Source organism: Rutidosis leptorrhynchoides, chromosome 8, assembly GCF_046630445.1.
Source record: "Rutidosis leptorrhynchoides isolate AG116_Rl617_1_P2 chromosome 8, CSIRO_AGI_Rlap_v1, whole genome shotgun sequence".
In the NCBI taxonomy this organism is placed as follows: Eukaryota; Viridiplantae; Streptophyta; class Magnoliopsida; order Asterales; family Asteraceae; genus Rutidosis; species Rutidosis leptorrhynchoides.
In genome coordinates, this window is record NC_092340.1 from 20363112 (window position 1) to 20388633 (window position 25522).

The 25522-nt window shown below is 31.6% G+C and overlaps 1 long non-coding RNA gene across 4 annotated transcripts; it reads right to left on the bottom strand.

The window, feature by feature from the left end:
- Positions 1 to 16673: 16673 nt before the first annotated feature.
- LOC139862276 (uncharacterized) lies at positions 16674 to 20053 on the bottom strand. Of its 4 annotated transcripts, none has more exons than XR_011764115.1 (4): positions 20006 to 20053; positions 19759 to 19834; positions 18474 to 18755; positions 16674 to 17289 (listed from the first exon to the last, which is right to left on the bottom strand). It is a non-coding gene; the product is annotated as an uncharacterized lncRNA (long non-coding RNA). The 4 variants fall into 4 exon arrangements; XR_011764114.1 differs by having other exon boundaries at positions 18474 to 18790; XR_011764116.1 differs by having other exon boundaries at positions 18474 to 18790; positions 19950 to 20053.
- Positions 20054 to 25522: the final 5469 nt, after the last annotated feature.

The following is a 25522-nucleotide window of genomic DNA, read 5'->3' on the forward strand; positions in this document are numbered from 1 at the left end:
TTGGCGGTTTACGTTTATTTTCAATGGTGGTCGGTGGTTGTTCATCACAAAGAAGAAGAAACAGAATATATAGATGTAGTATTCGTAATGATGGATTTGCAGGTTTTCTAATCAAACCAAAGAGAGAAATAGATGAGAGAGAGAGAGAGAGTGAGTGTGGCGGTTTTAGGTGATGGTACATGGTGGTTGCTCCGGTGGTTTAGTGATGATAGGAATCGGTGGTGTTGCAGGTTTGGGAGTGATGAAGTGGTTCTAGTTATAAACGAATAGAAACAATGGTGGTGATTCAAATGATTTGTAAGGATGGTTGTAACCAAAAAAGGAAGGTGATTGTTTACGGTTGTGGGTTCGAAATAGAAATAACAAGGTGGTCGATGGGTTTGTTCATGGTGGTGAGCCATGGTGATGGAGAAAAGTGGGTTGTGGTTGTGATGGTGATGATTGGTGGCGGTATAAGGGTGGTTTTAATAAGAGAGAGAGAAGAGGGAGAGAGTGTGGTGACGGATAACGATGGTTACAGTGGTGGTGATTATAGCGAATTGAAGCAGCAGCACATGGAGCTGCAACAACCGGTTTTTCAATGGTGGTTGTCCTTCTGTAGAAACCGGAACAAGAGATGGCAGTAGCTGCGGTGGTTTGACAGGATTTTGGGTGGCGGTTGGTGGTTCTCAACGATGGTAACCGGTGGTGGCTCATGGTGGTCATGAGGTGATGTCGAAAGACAGAAGCAAGAAGAGGAAGAAGAAAGGTATTGGTGATGTGGTTGGGTGTGTTTAAGGGTGTCTGCATATATGCATATATGTATATATGTATAATATATATATATATATATATGGATAAAGATACATAAAGTAATAATAATAATAATAATAATAATAATAATAATAATAATAATAATAATAATAATAATAATAATAATAATAATAATAATAATAATAATAATAATAATAATAATAATAATTCATGTGTTGAAGAATCAAAAGGAAAACAGTGACCAGTTTTTAATAATTCGCACAGTAGTTTGTTAATAATTTCATGAGCTGGAGACAAACAATAACAATAATATTCGATTACTTGCAACAAGTTGTAAGAAGAAGTTAAAGTATTCACTTTATTAATTATGTCAGTGCATTTTATTTTTTAGCATTCTACCGACACTATTTCACCTTTTAATTAAGGACCGTATCTCGTACTCCGTTGCTTACTCAGTGGCGGATAAAAGTGTTCAGAAAAATCCCATATTTTTAAATTAACTATATTTATTTACTTTGGTCATTATGGTATAAAATTCGATCATTAATTTATTAAATAAAAAATTACATCAACTGTCCTTCTCGATTCTGGGTAAAATATGAAAAGTGTTGAAATTTATTAATTAGCTTCTAAATATATTTTTAATAAGCCTAAAAATTTATATAGCTCATTTTCGGATCACCGTTTATTTTAAAATCACATAAGTTCGTTTATAACTTGTTTATTATCAATCGAATTATAATTGAGTGTTACTATCATTTTCTAAATAAATTCAAAACTATATATATATATATATATATATATATATATATATATATATATATATATATATATATATATATATATATATATATATATATATATATATATATTCAATACACTTTATTTATATATATAGATACTTTTTAAATAATAATCATTATAATATCCTAATTTTATTTTACTTTACATAAATAAATTTTAGTAACAACAACATACAATATTTAAAATTATGTTTTCAATTATTTATATATATATATATATATATATATATATATATATATATATATATATATATATATATACACACACACACACACATATCAAGTTACAACTAATTGTTCGTGAATCGTCGGAACTGGTCGAAGGTCAGATGATTTCATAAAATAGTTCTAAAATTTTGAAATTCAATTTAATAGACTTTGCTTATCATGCCGAAACCATATAAAGATTAAGTTTAAATTTGGTCAAAAATCTCCGGGTCGTCACAATATACATATATATATATTGTTCTTTATCCTTTGTAGAAATGTTCATCGGCTCAAATTTTTTTGTTTATTCGATTAATTTGGTTAGATGTATTCGGTTTTGAAAGTTTTTAGAGCAAAATCGAACCGAACACCGAACACCGAATTCAAAATTAAAATTGAATTGAGACCGAAATTGAAAATCGAATTCTAATACGCTTAGGTTTCGATTAACACCAAAATCCTAAAAAATCTACATTTAACAAAATACGACAATTACCATACAAAGCGCTCTCTCTCTCTCTCTCTCTCTCTCAACATATATATATATATATATATATATATATATATATATATATATATATATATATATATATATATATCACTTAAAATACTTTGTAAGTGAAATTTTTAGTGTAAACAAACTAAATTTAAAAAATAATAATCTTTCCACTACATAACATAGCTAATACGAGTAACTTAAGTCTTTATAACTATAAAATTTTCATGTCATAAACTATCATTTTCAAACACTTCTAAGTTCAATACACTTTCAGCTTCAAGTCTTCAAGTAGTGATTTCACCTATTCTTTCGCAAGTTCTACAAAATGATATATAAATACACATAGTTGAAATATATACGCAAGCTCTTCAAGTAGTGATTCCACCACTTATAAACTTTGTCCTAGACGTCGACCGCATCTTGCAAAAAAATGATCGAATGCTCTATCGACTCTTGTGCATCATCACATAAAGGACAACACAAAGAGTCAATATCTATGCCTTGTTTATTGATTTCCACATGAACCGTTAATCTACATTGTTTAGCTCTCCATACGAATATGCCAATAGTTTGAGGGAGAAACATGTTTTTATCTGTTTCACATTCCTCACCAAAAACTGGAAGCACATAGTTATCAATGAGTAATATAAGGTTTTGGATGTAAACTAACCATCACCTTGAAGAAGCCATCGCCATTGATCATGATTATTATGTTCGCACAATTGAACTAGACCATTGAGACCTTCCGATTCACCAATTACTCTACAAGTGGGATTCGGAACCTAGCTCCAGTACGAAACATCCCAAACAGCTCCATTCCATTTGATCTTCTCGGATACCTTAGCCTTCTTGTTAACCTCCTAGGAAATAGTCTTAGAAAGTTGTCTTTTTTTTACGGCAACAAAACAAATTTCATTAAAAAAAACGATCCTCAGCAAGAAGCTAAAGAAATTACAAGGGCATAGGTAGCCATAAGTTCCAATTAGAAACTAGATGACCTCTATTTTTAAGCCAACGAAAAGAGTATAATCTAACAAAATCAAACATGCTACTTCTATTACAAAAGGAATCATTAAAAACTATTCCATTTCGAAAACGCCACAACACCCATAAAAGAGTAACCACAACCGCAATGATCCGCTCTTTGTTGGAGGAGGAAATCTGAAAACCTTCAATCCAAGAGAGAAAGGAATCCCACGAGTTGAAACTTGGCATGTTGCAACCAAACCAAATTCGAACTTTGACCCAAAGATCCACCGCCACACCACAACCATAAAACAAATGATCCCGAATCTCAGTTTCGTTACAACAAACAGGACATATAGTCGAACTAATATCAATTCCTTTCGCGGAGAGGTTCCAACGAGTAGGAAGAGTATCTAATCGAAAACGCCACAAAAAGATATTGACCTTTCTTAGGAGAAACTTAAACCAAACGGTACTCGTGGATGATAAAGGAAGAAGTCTGCGATCGATGTAGTCCCTGGCGGATTTAACAGTAAACAAAGCATCAAATGCTAGCGTATAAGTTCAATGATCCTCACGATCCGACATTCGAAAATCTTTGATCAGCTCACAAAGGTCATTTAATTGAATTCGATTGCGACTGCCTATATCCTCTCAAGACCAAGTCCAAATTCAATCCCCATTCGACCATTTATTAGCGATAACATCATTTTTATTAACATCTAAGTGAAATAAACGATTGAACCGCGATGAAAAACAAGAATCTCCACACCATAAATCATACCAGAAACTCACCTTCGTACCATTTCCAACCTCCATACAAATAACATTACCAGGTAAAAGTGATTCTTCAAGGGATTTTTTGCAACATGAAACTATAGCAGACCAGGGGCTGCTGCTGTGACCCGAAGTACCCTCAAACACGTTCCCATGTAAAGCTTTAATGATCGATACCCAAAAATCGCGTGTATGCGTTAGGTACCTCCATCTCCACTTATGAATTAATGCAATGTTAAAAGCTTTGAGCCTGCCCACATTTAAACCTCCAACATCAAGAGGTGCTAAAATCGAATCCCATTTTGTCCATGCCATTTTCTTAACTTGATTATTACCGCCCCAAAAAAATCTTGCTCGGATAGCTTCAAGGCGTTTTATAATCTTTTCTGGACATTTAAACAAGGAGAAATAGTAAATACCGATACTACCCATAACGAATTTAATAAATGTCAGTCTGCCACCCGAAAAGATTAGGCTAGCTTTCCAAGACGATAATCTTGCTCGAAATTTATCAACTAAGGACTCCCAATTTGAAACAAGTTTCATATTAGCACCGATTGGTATTCCGAGATAATTAGTAGGAAACGTTCCAACCTGACACCCAACATCACAAGCAAAAGATTCGACTTCATCTACATCCACCCCTATACCGAAAACATTTGATTTAGCCAAGTTAATCCGTAAACCCGACACCAAGTAAAAAACCTCCAAAATACGAATAATGCGCCTTAACTCTTGCCTATTCCAATCTGAAAAAATGATGACATCATCCGCGTACATAAAATGCGAGAGGTTAATGTCAGTTCCCACATTTATGCCACGAATGAAACGCCTTTCCAACGCACGATTAAAGGCAAGGTGTAATCCTTCCATAACGATAATAAACAGAAACGGACTAAGGGGATCACCCTGACGGGGCCCTCGTTTAATAGGAAATTCACGTGTCGGACTACCATTAATAAGCACCGAATTTCTGGCCGACTTAAAACAGCCCAAAATCCATCCACGCCATTTAGAACTGAACCCAAGAGAAGATAACATAAATCAGAGATAGTCCCAGTTAACATAATCATAAGTTTTCTCGAAATCAACCTTGAACAATAGCATCTTACTATTAGTCTTTTTATACCAAGACATGATCTCGCTGAGTATCAACGAGCCATCAAGAATCTGCTTACCAGAAATGAAAGCAGATTGAACGGGACTTATAATCTTGTCGATGACATGTACTAACCTCTTCGTAAGTATTTTCGTGACAATTTTGTAGAAGAAACCCACCAAGGAAATAGGATGAAAATCAGTTTTAAGGACCGGATTCTTCACCTTTGGAATTAACAAGAAAAAAGCTGAATTCGAGCCATGTGGTAATGTGCCGGTCATGAAAAATCTCTTCACGTCCCTACTAATATCATTTTGAAAAAGGTCCCAGAATTGCTTAGAAATTTGTCTTGAAGTTTTTTCCCCCTAGCCAATGATCTTGCCAAAATAGAATATCTCTACTTACATTGGCCGACCTCTCAAAAAATAGTTTAAAATCGTTATCAATATTAGCAACGTGCTTCCATATAGAGCCATTAACAGAAATTTGATTTTGGTTATTAAAACCCAAACCCTCATCCTCCCATAAATACTTCAGATCATTTTACCCCAAGAAAACATTTTTTCGACCTGAAACTTTCACCACCATATACACAATAATGCCCTATTTTTAGCTTTTAACATCCCTATATTTAACCCGCCTCTTTCGTAAGGCAAAATGATAGTGTTTCATTTACCAATGTCATTGAATCCTTACCCACCTCATCTGAAAAGAACTTACATCTCAAACAGTCAAGTGATTCAATAACACGTGAAGGAACACGAAAGGGTAAAAATAGTACAACGACATACTAGTAAAGACCGGCTTATGAAATAATCGAAGTTATATAATATATTTACAGATGCTTTTTCTTTTAAGTTTTAACATCACATCTCATATATTTAATTAATAAGATGTTCACCTCTTGATAATCATGAATGTTAGGTAAGCTTCATCACCAAGAACCTTAGTTTACATTTGATGATCAATGTTGAATTAACCTTAACCTTTTATTATATACTAAAAGTGGTGACAAATTGTGTAGTTTCAGTTTTTGCTTATTGTAGTTTTGAGTTTATGTTCACATTACAAACGGTTCCTCAAGTTCACCTATATTTTGACAACGGTTCTTCAAGTTTACACTTTTTAAGGGGTAACAAGTGTAAATATATAACTTAATTAAAATATAAGAAACTAATTTCACCCGAATTTATAACGGACCCTATCTTCTCGCTGAGTGCGAGTTAAATTTTTCAGAGACCACCGTTCAACTCGAAAAAATCTTACGAACCCAACGGGACTAACTATACGCGAAACGGACACTTCTCAAAAAACGCTAAACACAACGACAACTCGTATCTTCCTGCTCGGCATGAGTTAAATTTTTTCGACGGCAGCGTCAGACTCGAAATAATTTTATGAACAAAATGATACTAACTACGTTCGAAACGGACACTTTTTAAAAAAACGCTAAACACAACGACATCCCGTATCTTCCTGCTCGCCGCGAGTTAAATTTTTTCGCCAGCACCATTAGGCTCGAAATAATTTTATCAACAAAACGAAACTAACTACGTTCGAACCGGACATATTTTAAAAAAACTAAAGATGACGATACCAACAACGACACATAATAGATGGCCCGTTTTCACTTCTATAAATAAAACTGCGTTAAATATGAATACGCCGGCCGAAAGCACCCGCCGCATCGCGCGGGCCGGTCCGGACTAGTTGTAACACTAAAGTTGATGAATATATTCGATTTTAATATTTATTATTATTATTATTATTATTATTATTATTATTATTATTATTATTATTATTATTATTATTATTATTATTATTATTATTACTATTATTATTATTATTATTATTATTATTATTATTATTATTATTATTATTATTATTATTATTATTATTATTATTATTATTATTATTATAACTAACATTAATATTGATATTAATTAGTTGCGTGAATGTTTTCGTTTATTATTCATCAGTTGAGTTATATAATCTACTTAACTAATCATTATATATAACTATTAGCAAACATGTATCCATTTGATTTTGATCAATATCAATTAGAATTCACTTTTTAATACATACATACTAGTTAAAGACCCGCAATTTCGCGGGATTATTAAAGGATGAAATCATTTATTAATATCATATTATATTGTATTTGTTATTTTGCTTTGACGTTGGTTATCTAAACAATCTTACAATAGAAGATGATCAATATGAAGTTGATGTTTCCATAAGAATACTATTTGTAATATATTTATATTGGCAATTTTTTTAATATGCAGAAGAATAAGATTATACAAACATATGATAATACATTTTAGTTGTTTAGTTGCAACTTGTATTTAATGACAAGATCTGTAGCATATCAAAATTACCATCATTCATCGATTGACATATCATAAAACTCAATTACATTCCAAATTATTCAATGGTTACTAAGCTACCATAAGTTATATCTTAGAGTTTTATATTAGTGCTATTTGCGGTTTAATATTTTGTTTGCAATTGCTACGCTTTTGATCAACTGATTATGTATTTATGTTCCAATTGTTCATCCATATCATTCATGCTTTTTTGATTATAATTAAAAAGTTTGTTTATTTGATGATCTTTCGAAAGTTAATAAATACGAATTCTCGTTAAACTTAGAATTAAATAACGAAAAATACTTTTCATCGAAATTGAAAAGGCTGCGTACCCAAGTATGTTCGCCTGGTACAGGAAAGACAACTTTTCAGTCGTTTGGGCTGTGCATGTCTGTTTTCTTCATTCATTTACTATGTATCAGATTCAGGATCCAATTCTTCGTCACTTTGATGTCCCAAGTTAGCAGTCCAATAGTCCGATAGTCCAAAGTTAGCAGTCCAATAGTCCGATAGTCCAATAGTTCAATAGTTCAATGATTCATATATAATTTAATATATAATATTCGAATTAAATAATACGTATCGTGACCCGTGCACCGGTCTCAGTATTGATCACAACTCAAAGTATATATATATTTTAGAATCCACCTCAACCCTGTATAGCCAACTATAGAGTGTCTATGGTCGTTCCGAAATATATATATAGATGGGTCAATATGATAGGTCGAAACCTTGTATACGTGTCCCGTTATTTAAAGTGCGTAAATTACATAAATATATATCATGACCCATTATACAACGTTTTTTATCAGAATTAATCCGACGTATTGTTGTACATGTGTCCCGACTTAAAGTGCGTAAAAGTAAATAACATAAATTAAATGACGATAAATAAAATTGCGAGAATGTAAATTGCGATAAATAAAATGTTAATCAGTTAGCTAGGAACAGTTAGCTGGAACAGTTAGCGTGGAATCTTAACAAAATTTTAATTAATTAGTTTATTTGTTTCTAACAAATTTTATCATGTCCAATGTTTTCTTCATTATGCCACTTGTTGGATTCTGATAGGTCAAAATCCAAATATGAAATTTGAATGGAAAAGGTTATTTTTGTGATGAATGGATGCGTATATCGGTAACTGTAAGTAGGATAGGAAATGACTGTTGAATCAGATTCGGAGAATGTACAGTGTAACTTATTAATGTGAAATCTAAATATTCCTCGGGTACTACCCACCTGTTAAAATATTCTCATCATTAACAGTTTGTACGAAAGAAGTTTTAATTACAATCTTTATGAAAATATACTTGCATATTTATTTTCTTCGGATGTAATTATGAATTTAATGAGTCAATAAGATATTAAACTTATTTGATTTATCGTTATTACTAGATTACATGATCTCTAAAACATTAGAGATTACATAATCGTCATGTCGAATGAAGATTAATGAGGTAGAACGATATGTAAAGCGAAGATAATCGATGTAGAACAATATGTAGAACGAAAATCATACTCGAAGTTCAGATGGTGATATTGAGGCGTGTGATGTTGATATCCGAGGTACAGATTTTGATATTGAGGTTTATAACGTGGTTATGGTTGAGGGTGATACGGGTACTGTCGGCGTTGATGATGGTGGTACGGATTATACTGCTGGTGCTGCTGCTGGTGTTTGCAACCTTCGCGCCATGTTCTCCACAGCCGTCACGCGAGCTCGTAGTTCGTTAACTTCTGCTCGTACACCGGGACGATTGACGGTTGGGGCGAGCGAATGAACAAGATCTGAAATATGGGATAGTATATAATCGTAACGAGATACTCTAGAAATGAGAGCGAAAATGGTTTCTCGAACAAGTTCGCCGGTAAGTGCTCCAGGTTCATCGCCAAGAGGGCAATTTGGTGGATGAAAGGGATCTTCGATGTGAAATGATTTTTCGGATGTCGGGTGATATTCTAGCTATATAGAATATCTATGTATAATACCAAAGATTTCGTAAACTACAGAGGAATTTACGGCATATGTCAGGCAAGTCTACAGATGCGCTAGGATATGAATTTTGTCTATACACTATCGATGCACTAAATGCAGTAAGACATGTCTAGACTTATGAATGATAAGCAGGCAATTTCCTAAGGATGATAAGCAGATGATTTCCGACTAGGAATGATAAGCAAAACTTTTGACGGCAGACACGGTCAAAGTCCAGACTCACTTAATGTATCCTAACAACTACCAGTTAGACACACTAATGCAAGGCCTGGTTCGCTAAGACCAACGCTCTGATACCACCTGTAAAGACCCGTCCTTATCCACCTGGACAAAGTCTTCAACATTTGGTTCCATTGCGATGATCGACTCCAAGTAATGTCTCTAGTATGAGCTAATGCACAGCGGAAGACTTAATCCGTACCTGAGAATAAACATGCTTTAAAATGTCAACATAAAGTTGGTGAGATATATAGGTTTGATGCTAGCAACGTTATAACTATGGACCACAAGATTTCATGTTTATACATAATACACTCCTCGTGTATGAAAAGTCGTTGAGCACTTGGTAACCATACTTAACATTTAAATCACAGCAGCATATTCTTAAATAAACCCTACACCGCACCAAGTGTAGTAACAAAACGAAGTACTGTGCAACCGTTAAAAACTGGTCGTCCAGCCCGGTTGGGGTTGTCAGGCCCGATAGATCTATCAACAGGATTCGCGTTTACGCTCCTCACGTAAATATTAGCTACCAAGTATAAAGAAATATGCCATGGTACAACTCAACGTAGATTTTATTTTTGATCACTTGTGTCCATAACGTAAATCATTTATAAAAACAGCGCATGTATTCTCAGCCCAAAATATTCAGAGTTTAAAAGGGAACTATATACTCACCTAATGTATTTTGTAGTAAAAATACATATAACACCATTAATCAATTATAAGGTTGGCCTCGGATTCACGAACCTATATCATTTATATGTATATTAATACGTATAATCATATTTGTGCAATTTCATATATGTTATTATTAAGGATATAATTTTTATATTAAAAAAATTACATGTTATTATATAAGTAAACTTAAAATTTTAATATAGTTAAGTTTTATATTATATATCTTTTTACTTAAGAAATCTTTTGTTTACATAATATAGTTATAATAATAGTAAAATAAGTATAATAATAAAAATAATAATTTTCTTAATAATAATGTTGATGGTGTTAATAATAATAACTATAATTGATAATAATAATAATAATAATAATAATAATAATAATAATAATAATAATAATAATAATAATAATAATAATAATAATAATAATAATAATTGAAATAAAATAAAAGATTTATACCCTTTTGAGAAGCCTTAAAAAAAATAGTCACAACGGGGTTCGAACCCGTGACCTCTTGAATACCCGACAACACTCCTACCATCTGGGCTGTGCCCGATTATCTGTTTTATAATCCCCTAACCTTATTATAACCCGTATGTTTTTTTCTTATTTTCAACTCCATCTTCTTCATACTAATTGGACAACCCGTGGACCAATCCGACTAAATATATGTTTCTCTAAAAGTTTTGGATTTATAAACGATACAGAGTGATTAGAGATTACTTACTTTTATTAAAGCAACAAAAAATCTTTTAAAAAAAATTACTGTTAACAGAAGAGGAAGAACACGGTTGAACTAAAAATCGAATTCGAGTTTAGAGGCTGTTATAGACCCCGATCATAACATGAAAGATGTTTCAAATCCTCCTTAGAAACTTTCTGTAACTTTAATTTAATCTAAAACATCGAATTATTCCCAAATTTTATGATGAACCTGACGTTTGACCTTTTTGACATAACAGTTTGATTCCAAAATTCGTCCTTGTTTCAAAGAATTGGGAGGTGGAATTTTGAAGAAAGATTAAATAGATACTTCCTAATCTAACTGCATTTCTACATTTTTAAAATTCCTTCGAAAACCAGTTTTTGATTAAATGATACCAATACAGAGTAAACGGCTGTTTACAGTTCCTGGTTTCCTTGATGGTTTCTGTTAAATTAAATCGTGTAACAGCTGTAAAAGTTTTATGTGAGAACTGAATTGAATTGTGGGATGACTTAACGAATATCTTTGAGCAATTCAATGGATTTATAATGGCTAAAAAATCGACAAACATGGGTCACGGGTATACAGAAACGGAACATCTGATATTGATATAAAATATCTGTTTTATATACACGTTTAGGTTTATATTTGTATATATATATATATTGTTTTTAACTTAATATAGATAATTATTAAATATCTTAATATTAATAATACTTATTAATATTAATATCAATTACTTTTATATTACCATAACAATATTAATATTAATAATAATAATAAGGATAGTAATAATTTTTAAATGTAATGTTAATAATATTAGTACTAACCTTAATGATAGTTTTTAATAAATTTAATTACTAATAATGATAATAAAAATGATAATAATAATAATAATAATAATAATAATAATAATAATAATAATAATACTGATAATAATAATCATTAATAATAATGTTCACAGTAATAAATAATTGATAATGTTATTAGTAAGTAAAATACTAATGCAAATATTAATAATAATAGATTGGGTAACTAATTATATCAGATTATATATATATATATATATATATATATATATATATATATATATATATATATATACATATATATGATGTGAAATTTGTATTACCCTAACAGTATTTATGTAATTATATATAATATCTTCATATGTTGTATTTATTTATATCATGATTAATCTTATAGTGTGAATAATAATAATATTACCAAATCTATATACTAATATCATTGATGATATTACTTAGTAATAACACTAATAATGATAATAGTATTATAATAATTATATTCGATTTATAATCAAGCTTACTATTTATAATAATATCTATTAACTATATATTTTTATTGAATCCTTATTATTTATTAATTACATATATATATATTTATTACAATATTATATATGTATAGAAATTCATATATAACTACACATTTATGTAAAATATTATATGTCTAATACACGTAATTGTTCGTGAATCGTCAGGCATGGTCAAAAGGTAACTGATTATCCGAATATAGATTTTAAACTTTCTAGACTCTAAATCACAGATTTTGCTTATCGTGTCAGAAACATATAGAGTTTAAATTTTAAATTTGGTCGGAAATTTCCGGGTCGTTACAGTGATCACCCGGACTTCCCAAGTTTCTAAAACTGAAATAAAAATGGGTATAGTAATATTAACATTAACATAATATTGAACGAAACATTGTAATTATATATGATGTGTGTAGACAAAGGAAAATATCAGTTGATGCATATCATTATCTGTAATGTGTTTGATGCAAGATGAAAAACGCATGTGTAGTGCCATTGTTAGTCGTTTAAGGTGGGTTGGTGTATTATTGGTATGTGTTACTTCATCTTCAAACTTGGTCAAACACATTTCTTCATCATAAATCGTTAAATACCAATAAGCTTGTTGTATTACAGTGAAGCAAATGAAATTACCATGTTTTAAATTTAATTGCTACATTATTGATGGTCAGCCACTGCTTATAAATCCTATCTCACCCTCTTAGGTAATTTTAACTTTTAATTTAGCGCCGCTACAGTTGATACATGCATTCCTCTTTTTCACTGTTTTCTTAAACTGTTCACGAACAAAATGTTTGGGAAGTTGTTGTAGATTAATCATTCAACAAAATAACGTTTATCAATATGTAAACTTTGAAGTTGAAGTACTATAAACAAATGCATTAAGTGCTAATTGTATTGAGTTTAGAGAAATATCAATTGTTCTTTTTCTGTGTGAACGATATGAATAATTAAACATGATAGAGTGACAGTTTAGACCACATTGTCAAATTAATTGAGATTGGGTCAATTGGGTTATGTTTGATCTAATATGGGTTGATTAAAGAAGTTTTAATCTTAAATTAGTTTAATGGGTCAATTGGAACATACGGGTAAAAGACAGGAATCAAATGGGTTAAAAGATACCCAAATTGTACTTTAACTTTTAGCTTCATCAACATATCTCGCTCCCTAAACACTAAACCCTAAACCTAAACCCTAAATCTAAAACTTAAACATACTAAACCCTAAACCTTAAACGCTAATCAATAAATCCTAAACCCTATAACCTAAACCCTACATCATAAATTCTAAAATCTAAACCCAAAACCCAGACCTGTAAACAATAAACCCTAAACACTAAACTCTAAACGCAAAACCCTATATCTAAACCCTAAACTATCAAACCTAAATCAACCCTAGACCACCAACGCTATACCCTACACACTAAACCCTAAACTCTAAACCTCAAAATCCTAAACTCTAAACCCTAAACCATAAACCCTAAACTATAAACCCTAAACCTTAAAATCTAAACCCTGTACACTAAACCATAAACCCTAAACCCTAAATCCTATACATTAAACCCTAAACCCTATATTTTATACTCTAAACCATAAATTGAAAAAACAAAACCCTAAACCCGAAACACTATATCCTAAACCTTAAATCATAAATTCTAAAATCTAAACCTTAAAGTCTAAACCATAAACCCCTAAACACTAAACCTAAACCCTATACGCAAAACTCTAAACCCTAAACCCAATTTCTAAACCATAAACCCTAAATCAACCCTAAACCCTAAACCATCAACCCTTAAACTTACACACTAAACCTTAAACCCTAAACCCTAAACCTTAAACACCAATCTCTTTTAGAAAAAAGGTGGCTTAACTAACGAAAGAAAAATTGAACCATATACATTCTTACCTAAACTTTAAACCTTAAACCCAAACCCTAAACCATATACCATAAACCCTATACACTAAACCATAAACCATAAACCTAAATCCTAAATCCTATACACTAAACCCTAAACACTATATATATGCTCTAAACCATAAATTGTATAAACAAAACCTTAAGCCCTAAACCATATATCCCCAACCTTAAACCTTAAATTATAAAATCTAAACCATAAACCATAAACACTAAACCTTAAACCCTAAACCACATACACTAAACCCTAAATCCTATATCTAAACCCTTAACCTTACACACAAAACCTTAAACCTTTAACACTATACTCTAAACCCTAAATCATAAATTCTAAAATTTAAACCCTAAACCCTAAAATCTAGCACCTATACCCTATAAACTAAACTCTATACACTAAACCCCAAACCCTATATGTAAACCCTAAACACTAAACCCTAAATCATAAATCATAAAACCCTAAACCCGAAACTCTATACCATAAATTCTAAAAACTAAACCGTAAACTCTATAGTCTAAACTCTAAACCCTTAACCCTAAACACTAAACAGTTAACCCTATACACTAAATCATAAACCCTAAACCGTAAAGTATAAATTCTAAAATCTTAACCCTAAACCCTAAATTTTAAACTGTAAACCATAAACCGTAAACCTTAAATACCAATTCCTTAACCTTAAACCATTAACTCTCAACGTGAATCCTTTTTATCCATTAAGCTTATATTAGTTTTCAAAATGAATTTAGTTTGTACTATAAGTATATATAATTAGAGCTCTACCAAAAATATTCAAAGGATATTTAACCATAGAACATTTACAACTCAGTCAAATACGTCTCAAGGCTTTCTTATAAACAACAATCTTTGTGGTATTTAATCATTTCCATTGTCGTCCAATATGATTGGTTACAATGATTGTTTATTCATTTTATTAAAAGAAGTAAATACATATTAAATTTTTTTGTGATATGATGTATATGCTACACGACAAATGTAAATTTTCATTATTTTTGTTGTTGTTGTTGTTGTTGTCATCACAATGGATGATGGAATGTATGTTGTATGAAAATGTTCTGGCTTGAACAATTCAGATTGAGAAAAATGCATTTGGTCATATAAAACACAACACCAAGTTGAATGTGTTAATGTGGGTAAAAAGTTAGATTAAAAAACAAATTCAGAACAATTGATATTTCTCTAAACTTAATAATTCGTAACTGATCTCATGGCCTGCCTATAAAAATATCAAGATTAAGATAACTAATTATTGATATTGAAATTTGACTATACTTACCTTCGGTACATCAGATCACATACGTACCATAAAATAATGCATAATGTTTTAGGCATTTAAATATAGTTTAGATGACTTACACCCCATTTGAATTGTTTTACCTGCTAGCCTTTTAGTTTTTTCACATAATGATAAAATATTGCGTTATGTGACTCATTAAGCAGAACTTCGTCAAGACCTTTCGTTGCGACTTCATCAATGACATGCGTATTAATTTCAAGGCCACTGTGATATGAAGATATGCTTTTTAAACCAGCCACTCGGGAGCGACATATGTAGATGCTTTGACAAAACATGTTACAACACAATGATAAGGAACCAACATACCATTATTACCTTTGTATCAACAAAAAGCTAAACTATAGTTTCAGAAAGAAGACAAAAGGATATGAGTTGAATCTATCTAAGAATACTTCTGTAAATCCTTATAATGTCCACTGCATATTGAGTTTTATTTCCTGAAATATAGTAAAGCGGGGTAGCAAGTTTGGGTGTGGGTAAAAACCTTATGATAGATGATTAAAGAGGTTATGTGCAATAAATTTAACCTTTGGAAATTTTGACCCATTCACTATGTAGCCAACTTTTATTAAAGTTGTTTTAGAGTGAATACAACTAAAAACAACTCATTTATATGTTATTAATAACAAACTCTCACAATTCCACCAAGGATCAAGCAGCTGAAGCTTGACTGACCTCATTCTTGTTTTTGCATTGCATATCAAGACCACAAGCAGATCTAAATAACCAAAGGAATCCAATGGAGCTAACTTGGTTCCCTAAACGATTTTTACAACATGCACCCATCCTTCTCATTGCGCTTCGATACCGAGATTGTTCCCTGCCAATAATTTGTTGATGTATCTTCATGATCATTATATTCATAGAAGTATATGTGTGTTCATTTTGCATATCTATATGTGCATACACACACAGCTTACACATATGTATGTAGTTATAAAGAGCTGTTGTGAACATGAGAAAAAGCTTACCAGCTTACCTAAGCAGCCTAGCTTATACGAAATGTGAAACCATGATATAAATGCGCTCCAAGTTAAACAAAATTATATGACACATAATCAGCTCACCATAAATATCCAGAAATTCAAGGCCCTAGCATGAATTATAGTCGGCCTACATATAAATATATGCACAACAACATAAAGGACCATCATAATGGTGGACACTACAGTGAAGTTACAAAAATAACCCATCATGTGCTAATTATCCATCCGATGAAGGGTGCTCTTTTTCAACGTCGCCAACGTATGGCTTTTATATACTACATTCACATGATTGAATATTTGACCAAGTAACACCACATAATGCTCAAACTCTACTTCAACACTTGCTTAGCTCCACTTTCGATCATACATATCATCAGTGTGCTTTGGAGAAAACTGATACTCCATTACATAACAAGGGTTGTTCCATCTCCACCGATCTTGAGCCTGTGCATTATCGTGTATACTAAAGTAATTTAACTTGAAAAGCACTTCCCATATGTAACATTGGGAGTATTCAATCTTACGGGAACATCATACCCATTCCCATTTGCTTAAATATAAGTATGTTCTTCAGTAAATGTCGAAGAAGCTTTTTGATCATATTCCCATGTCCACGTGCTCTCATGAGCCTCTTTCTCATGAACATCAATATTCAATATAACCTGTTATTCAGCACAATAATAGAAAAATTGTTACTCAAGATCTTATTTAATGCCTTTATTTAATATTTTATCCTGACTTTTGAGCAGATTTACAACAGATGACGCTATGTACATATGAACTTATAACTCATCATATATGGCAAACGTTCAATTTATAAATTAATTTAAAGCATTCCACTTGCAGCAAAAAGAAAAATAATCATGAATCGCTTATAATAAAAATGGGTCGATTTGTGTTACTTTAATATAAAGGTTCAAACCATTACCACCATGGTAAAGTGTATTTTTTGAGCAAATGTTTTTATATATCCTTTTTGTTTCCCACATCCTTTTATACTAAAGAGTTTATAAAAATTTAGCAATTGTGTTTATGTTTTAACATGGTAATCATGTGTTGAACAACAAAATTTGGGTCAAACATGAATAGTGACCCGTGCCAAGGATGATCAGACACAACGTGACCCATACATTTTTAATTTGTACAGATTATTACCCATTTGGTTGCATAAATTTAACGTGTTACCAGACCCAACTATTTTGACTGCTTCAGAGCCATATATCTATGCTAAAAATTCACCATAGAAAACACAAATGTCAGTCCCCTTACTATCTATAGATATGAGAAAACGTCATCCACCTAACATTCTAATGAAAGTAGATATTTTAGAGGATTAAAAAATGTAATATTTAGCTCTTGCCACCATTTCATAACTTTTGAGAAATAAAACTCAAGATTGTAACAGTAAAACTAACAATTATACATGCCCTTACCTTCAGGTTCTGCTCACCACCATCGTCTTAATTTTTTTTTTTTAAATGAGCATATCAAATCGATCAAATTTGTGTATAAAAACAAATAAAGCAAACCATAAGATTGAACAAAATTGTAGATATAAATAAATTATCATACGAAGAACTAATGTAGCTTTGTGTGCTCACATTCATAAACCTGCGACGCGGGTTTATTAAATGCAACTGTATCAAGATTGATAAAATAGGACTTGTTGATTTGTAATTTTTCCCAAATATCACATCGTCAATAGGTAACAGCTAACATGTATTCACATAATTTGTAATCATATGATATCATATACATCCACACGAGCCAAATATACTTGAGTAAATATACATAATAAGTGATCATTAAACAAACATTTAGTCAAACAAGAAAAATAAAAACCTACCTAGTGTTAAACACAAGAGCCTTCAGATGATGATCTTTCCCATCAAATATATAAGTTTGTCAAATCAGGCTTTCAAGTTTATGCACCTCTCCAATTATTTTCCATAATTTGTTGTCAAAATAAGTTATTATTAATATATACCAACTACATATACTGCTAACAATGTTCACCCAACTGCTGCAAAAGTCGAGAAATTCTACCATACCTGCGTTTGGAGTAAACTACTCACTCAACTTGCTTGGTCCACTTCAATCGCTTCTTCGTAAAGGCCCATACCGTCATCTGACATGGTGCAGCGCATGTCAAGAAAAGCTACCCTGGAGTATTACTTGGAGGGAAAACTTTTTAATATTTGGCAAGAGCAATGATGGATTGGTCATCAATGTGGATTACAAAATTTGAAGACATATAGTCGACATGACATATACATCATTATTTCCCGACCTCTAAAAACAGTACATATGGGATGAACTATTATATAGAAAAATTATTTGGCTCTTAATAGTAATTGTTGACAGTTTGTTCCCTCTACACACGTCGTAATTTCAATGTGAAATGAATATGTTTTTTAACCTATCAACCAAGGGTCATTATAGCCAATTACATGAAGCATGAACAATTAACTAAAATGAATTCGAATTTATACACAGACAAGACAACTGCCCCCTTATGTTTTACTTGTAATAAGCCTGAATACCCATTGTCCCATGACACTAAATTTTTTTTTTTTTTTTTTTTGTTTTAAATGTGAATATATTAATCAACTATTATGTACAATGCAAGGGCAGTGTATCAAACTAACCCAAGAAACATCAATACATCATGAATACAAGAAACACAAGAAAAACCACAGGATCCTCAAACCCATTAAGAACCCTAATAGACACGCAAACTTAGATCAAGCTGTCCCATCTTTCATGACACGCTAACACTAAGAAGCTTCAATTCCATTTCACATTCCATATTTTTTCTGCCTTTTCCACATTTCTAGAACGTTTGACTTTCAAAGTCAACAATTTGACTTTGACATAATCCTGGATATTATCCCATGACACTAAATAGCAACGAAGTAATATCAATCTAATCATATATGCATTTTGCCAACCATATAGTACTTTTTTTTAATAATGGAACTTCTAATCAAATCGATGTTCTAGGTAAGAAAAGATCAACAATTGCATTAGTGGTGAATTGTTGAAGGTTTTGACTCAGGCTACTAAATAGTAACTGGGTTGTAAATGACACCTCTATTCAAAATGTATTGGTTGGAGTAGATTTGACTAACCTGTTTAGTAACAGCTAAATTGACATAATAGGCTTTATGGATCGATGACCTCCCAAAAATTGTTGAATAGATATGTCTAAGACAAGAAAAGTGAAACAATAACCACAATAATCTTTCAGTATTATGACCAAAAAATGACTACATACTCACACAAAACCATCTAAATTAGATTTCAATGCAAATATATATACCTAGTTGTGAAGGAAATATTTTGTGTAAGACGAGTATGAATCACACAATAACTTACCCTTTCAGCCTTACCCTGCCTTTGGTCCAACCTGCATCAAGAAAATTATATTATCCACATCAATGAGATACCAGGTAAAAAAAATAAGATAATAAAAGAGCAGACTTTCGAGAGTCTCACTATCAAGAGAAAAATCCTTAATTAACAGATTTACAAAACATGTTTCTACATGTCTATAAACAATTATAAAAAATAAATAAATAAATAAAATCATAACTTGTAGGCAGCCACAATCAAAACTTTTAAACATCCATATGCTTCTTCTAGCTCAAGGTTCACATTCACATTATTATTTGTAATAAATTTGTTGTTTCACAAACTAAATAAATTAAATGTGTAGAAATAAAGTAAAAGTTAACTGAAGTTGTTGACTATTTATTAAAAAAATCTAGTATCGCAGATCATAACTGAATGTAGTTTACTTACCAACTTTGAAAATAAGAGACGTAGAAATACAAAGAGTAAATTCGATTAAAGAATAAGATAAAGAAGGGATTGACCGTGTTGATGATAATTAATAAGCATTATTGACCATAAAATTCAAACTTCTGACCAGTAGCAATCTAGAAATTGAAAGGGTAATGACTTTGTTGCTGTAAATATTTGAAAGTAAGGTAATGACATTGAGTGTGACATTAAATCGTTTCTCTTTACCCAGCCCGCCCATTTTGCCACTTACACAACATAAAAAGATATGTAAATTGTAGTGACCCGAACTTTTCCATGTTTATATATATATTAAATGAAATTGTTATTTACATGATTAAGTGTTTCCAACATGTTAAGCAATCAAACTTGTTAAGACTTGATTAATTGAAATAGGTTTCATATAGACAATTGACCACCCAAGTTGACCGGTGATTCACGAACGTTAAAACTTGTAAAAACAATATGATGATATATATATGGTTATATATATAGTTAACATGATATTGTGATAAGTAAACATATCATTAAGTATATTAACAATAAACTACATATGTAAAAACAAGACTACTAACTTAATGGTTTTGAAACGAGACATATATGTAACGATTATCGTTGTAACGACATTTAATGTATATATATCATATTAAGAGATATTCGTACATCATAATATCATGATAATATAATAATTTAAAATCTCATTTGATATTATAAACATTGAGTTAACAACATTTAACAAGATCGTTAACCTAAAGGTGTCAAAACAACACTTACATGTAACGACTAACGATGACTTAACGACTCAGTTAAAATGTATATACATGTAGTGTTTTAATATGTATTCATACACTTTTGAAAGACTTCAAGACACTTATCAAAATACTTCTACTTAACAAAAATGTTTACAATTACATCCTCGTTCAGTTTCATCAACAATTCTACTCGTATGCACCCGTATTCGTACTCGTACAATACACAGCTTTTAGATGTATGTACTATTGGTATATACACTCCAATGATCAGCTCTTAGCAGCCCATGTGAGTCACCTAACACATGTGGGAACCATCATTTGGCAACTAGCATGAAATATCTCATAAAATTATAAAAATATGAGTAATCATTCATGACTTATTTACATGAAAACAAAATTACATATCCTTTATATCTAATCCATACACCAACGACCAAAAACACCTACAAACACTTTCATTCTTCAATTTTCTTCATCTAATTGATCTCTCTCAAGTTCTATCTTCAAGTTCTAAGTGTTCTTCATAAATTCTACAAGTTCTTGTTTCATAAAATCAAGAATACTTCCAAGTTTGCTAGCTTACTTCCAATCTTGTAGAGTGATCATCCAACCTTAAGAAATCTTTCTTATTTACAGTAAGATATCTTTCTAATATAAGGTAATACTCATATTCAAACTTTGGTTCAATTTCTATAACTATAACAATCTTATTTCGAGTGATGATCTTACTTGAACTTGTTTTCGTGTCATGATTCTGCTTCAAGAACTTCGAGCCATCCAAGGATCCGTTGAAGCTAGATCCAATTTTCTCTTTTCCAGTAGGTTTATCCAAGGAACTTAAGGTAGTAATGATGTTCATAACATCATTCGATTCATACATAAAAAGCTATCATATTCGAAGTGGTAAACTTGTAATCACTAGAACATAGTTTAGTTAATTCTAAACTTGTTCGGAAATAAAGTTAATCCTTCTAACTACACTTTTAAAATCAACTATACACATGTTCTATATCTATATGATATGCTAACTTAATGATTTAAAACCCGGAAACACGATAAACACCATAAAATCGGATTTACGCCGTCGTAGTTAAAATCGGGGGCTGTTTTGGTTTGGATAATTAAAAACTATGAAAAACTTTGATTTAAAAGCTATAATTCTGGGAAAATGATTTTTATTATGAACATGAAACCATATCCAAAAATCATGGTTAAACTCAAAGTGAAAGTATGTTTTTCAAAACAGTCATCAAGATGTCGTTCTTTCGACAGAAATGACTACCTCTTTCAAAAACGACTTGTAACTTGTATTTCCGACTATAAAACTATACCTTTTCTGTTTATTTTCATAAAGTCAAGTTCAATACGAAACCGTGGCAGCTTAAATCACTCAAAACGGATTAGAAACGAAGAAATGGCGAGCAAAACAAAATTGGTAAAAATTACTCATTTTAGCTACGTGAAAATTGGTATCAAATCTATTCCAACCATAACTTAATCAACTTGTATTGTATATTATGTAATCTTGAGATACCATAGACATGTATACAATGTTTCGACCTATCATGTCGACACATCTATATATATTTCGGAACAACCATAGACACTCTATATGTGAATGTTGGAGTTAGCTATACAGGGTTGAGGTTGATTCCAAAATATATATAGTTTGAGTTGTGATCAATACTGAGACATGTATACACTGGGTCGTGGATTGATTCAAGATATATATATTAAATTATTCATGTACGATCAATTGTGGACTTCTAACATCGGACAGCTAACTGGACAACTAAAAATCATCAACACGTAATAAAGAAAATATTGTGAATATATTTCGATCATATTTTGATATATTTATATATTGTTATAGGTTCGTAAATCAACCCGTGGCCAAGTCAAATTCTCGACGAATTGATATTTGATGAAAGTGAGTTATAGTCCCACTTTTAAAATCTAATATTTTTGGGATGAGAATACATGCAGGTTTTATAAATGATTTACAAAATAGACACAAGTACGTGAAACTACATTCTATGGTTGAATTATCGAAATCGAATATGCCCCTTTTTATTAAGTCTGGTAATCTAAGAATTAGGGAACAGACACCCTAATTGACGCGAATCCTAAAGATAGATCTATTGGGCCTAACAAACCCCATCCAAAGTACCGGATGCTTTAGTACTTTGAAATTTATATCATATCCGAAGGGTGTCCCGGAATGATGGGGATATTCTTATATATGCATCTTGTTAATGTCGGTTACCAGGTGTTCACCATATGAATGATTTTTATCTCTATATATGGGATGTATATTGAAATATGAAATCTTGTGGTCTATTGTTACGATTTGATATATATAGGTTAAACCTATAACTCACCAACATTTTTTGTTGACGTTTTAAGCATGTTTATTCTCAGGTGATTATTAAGAGCTTCCGCTGTCGCATACTTAAATAAGGACAAGATTTGGAGTCCATGCTTGTATGATATTGTGTAAAAACTGCATTCAAGAAACTTATTTCGTTGTAACATATTTGTATTGTAAACCACTATGTAATAGTCGTGTGTAAACAAAATATTTTAGATTATCATTATTTGATAATCTACGTAAAGCTTTTTAAACCTTTATTGATGAAATAATGGTTATGGTTTGTTTTAAAATGAATGCAGTCTTTGAAAAACATCTCATATAGAGGTCAAAACCTCGCAACGAAATCAATTAATATGGAACGTTTTTAATCAATAAGAACGGGACATTTCAGTTGGTATCCGAGCGTTGGTCTTAGAGAACCAGAATTTTGCATTAGTGTATCTTATCGAGTTTGTTAGGATGCATTAGTGAGTCTGGACTTCGACCGTGTTTACTTGAAAAATGATTGCTTAACAAATTTTGTTGAAAACTATATATTTTTAACATGTGAATATTATGTGATATATTAATCTCTTAACGTGTTTGATATTATGTGATAGATGTCTACCTCTAGAACAAGTCCCATTGACTCACCTAATAATAATGAAGAGTCAAATGTAAATTGGAATGATTCGTGGACTGATTCACAAGTTTCCGAAGAGGAACCGGAAGAAGAGTCAGAACCGGAAGAAGAATCGGAAACGGAAGAAGAATCGGAACCGGAAGAAGAAATAGAACCAGTGGGAGAAATAATAAAACGGTTAAGTAGAAGAAAATCCTCAACCAACCGACCAAAGTTAATTATGGTCAATGGTGTTTCAGCCAAGGAAGCAAAGTATTGGAAGGATTACCAATTCTCCGATGAATCGGATCCCGACAAGGATTCCGATGATGTTATAGAAATTACCCCAACTCAATTTAATAAGGCAAAAGAGAACAATAAGGGAAAGGGCATAAAAATAGAGAAATTTGATTCCAAACCCGATGAACTTTATATGTATCGTCAACACCCTTATTTCTGAAGTTGTGACAATAACCCGGGAACCTCTAAACCACCAGGTTTTTCTAAACCAATGTGGAAAATGACGGCTCGTATTAGGGGAACATCATATATCCCTAGAAACTTGGCAAAACGAACCAAAACCGAAGAAGAAGAAACGAGCGAGTCGGAATAAGATAGTTGTATTCGTGTGGTGTAATATATGTAATATAGTGTGCTTATGCTTTATGATATATGTAAAAATTGCTTGTATTAATAAGTATTTTTTTTTATGAATCTAACTCTTGTCTATTTTACAGTATAAAAACACAAAATGGATAGACAACCCAATATTTTAAGAGACCTACCCGGAGACATGATTGATGAAATCTTGTATAGAGTCGGTCAGAATTCCTCGGCACAACTATTTAAGGCGAGATCAGTTTGTAAGACATTCGAAGAACGTTCCAAGAATGCCTTGGTTTATGAAAGGCTTTCGTTCGAAAGATGGAGGATATCACATTGGGAAATCCATAAGTTACGATGTGTTTACTTTGACGCATATATTGCGGGGAACCCAAATGCTATTTTACGCAACGGGTTAAGAAATTATTTTGACTCAATATATCCGAATATAGGACTTCGTGATTTAGAAAAAGTGGCTAACATGCAACATAAAGAAGCATGTTATGCTTACGGGTTAGTAATGTTCGCTTCTCACCAAAGTGAGAACAAGAACATCAGGCGACAACTATTAAACAAAACATTCCCACAAGTGACGGAGTCGGTAATTGGGGTAAGAAATGAGGTTTTTAGGTTATTACGAGACTGTTGGTCATTACGTAACCTTCATCCTTTTGACGAAGTTACAACACATTGTCTTACTATCGGTCACAACGGTTATGTTCTACAAAACCAAGGATGGGAAGTGGTATTAGTAAAACCAG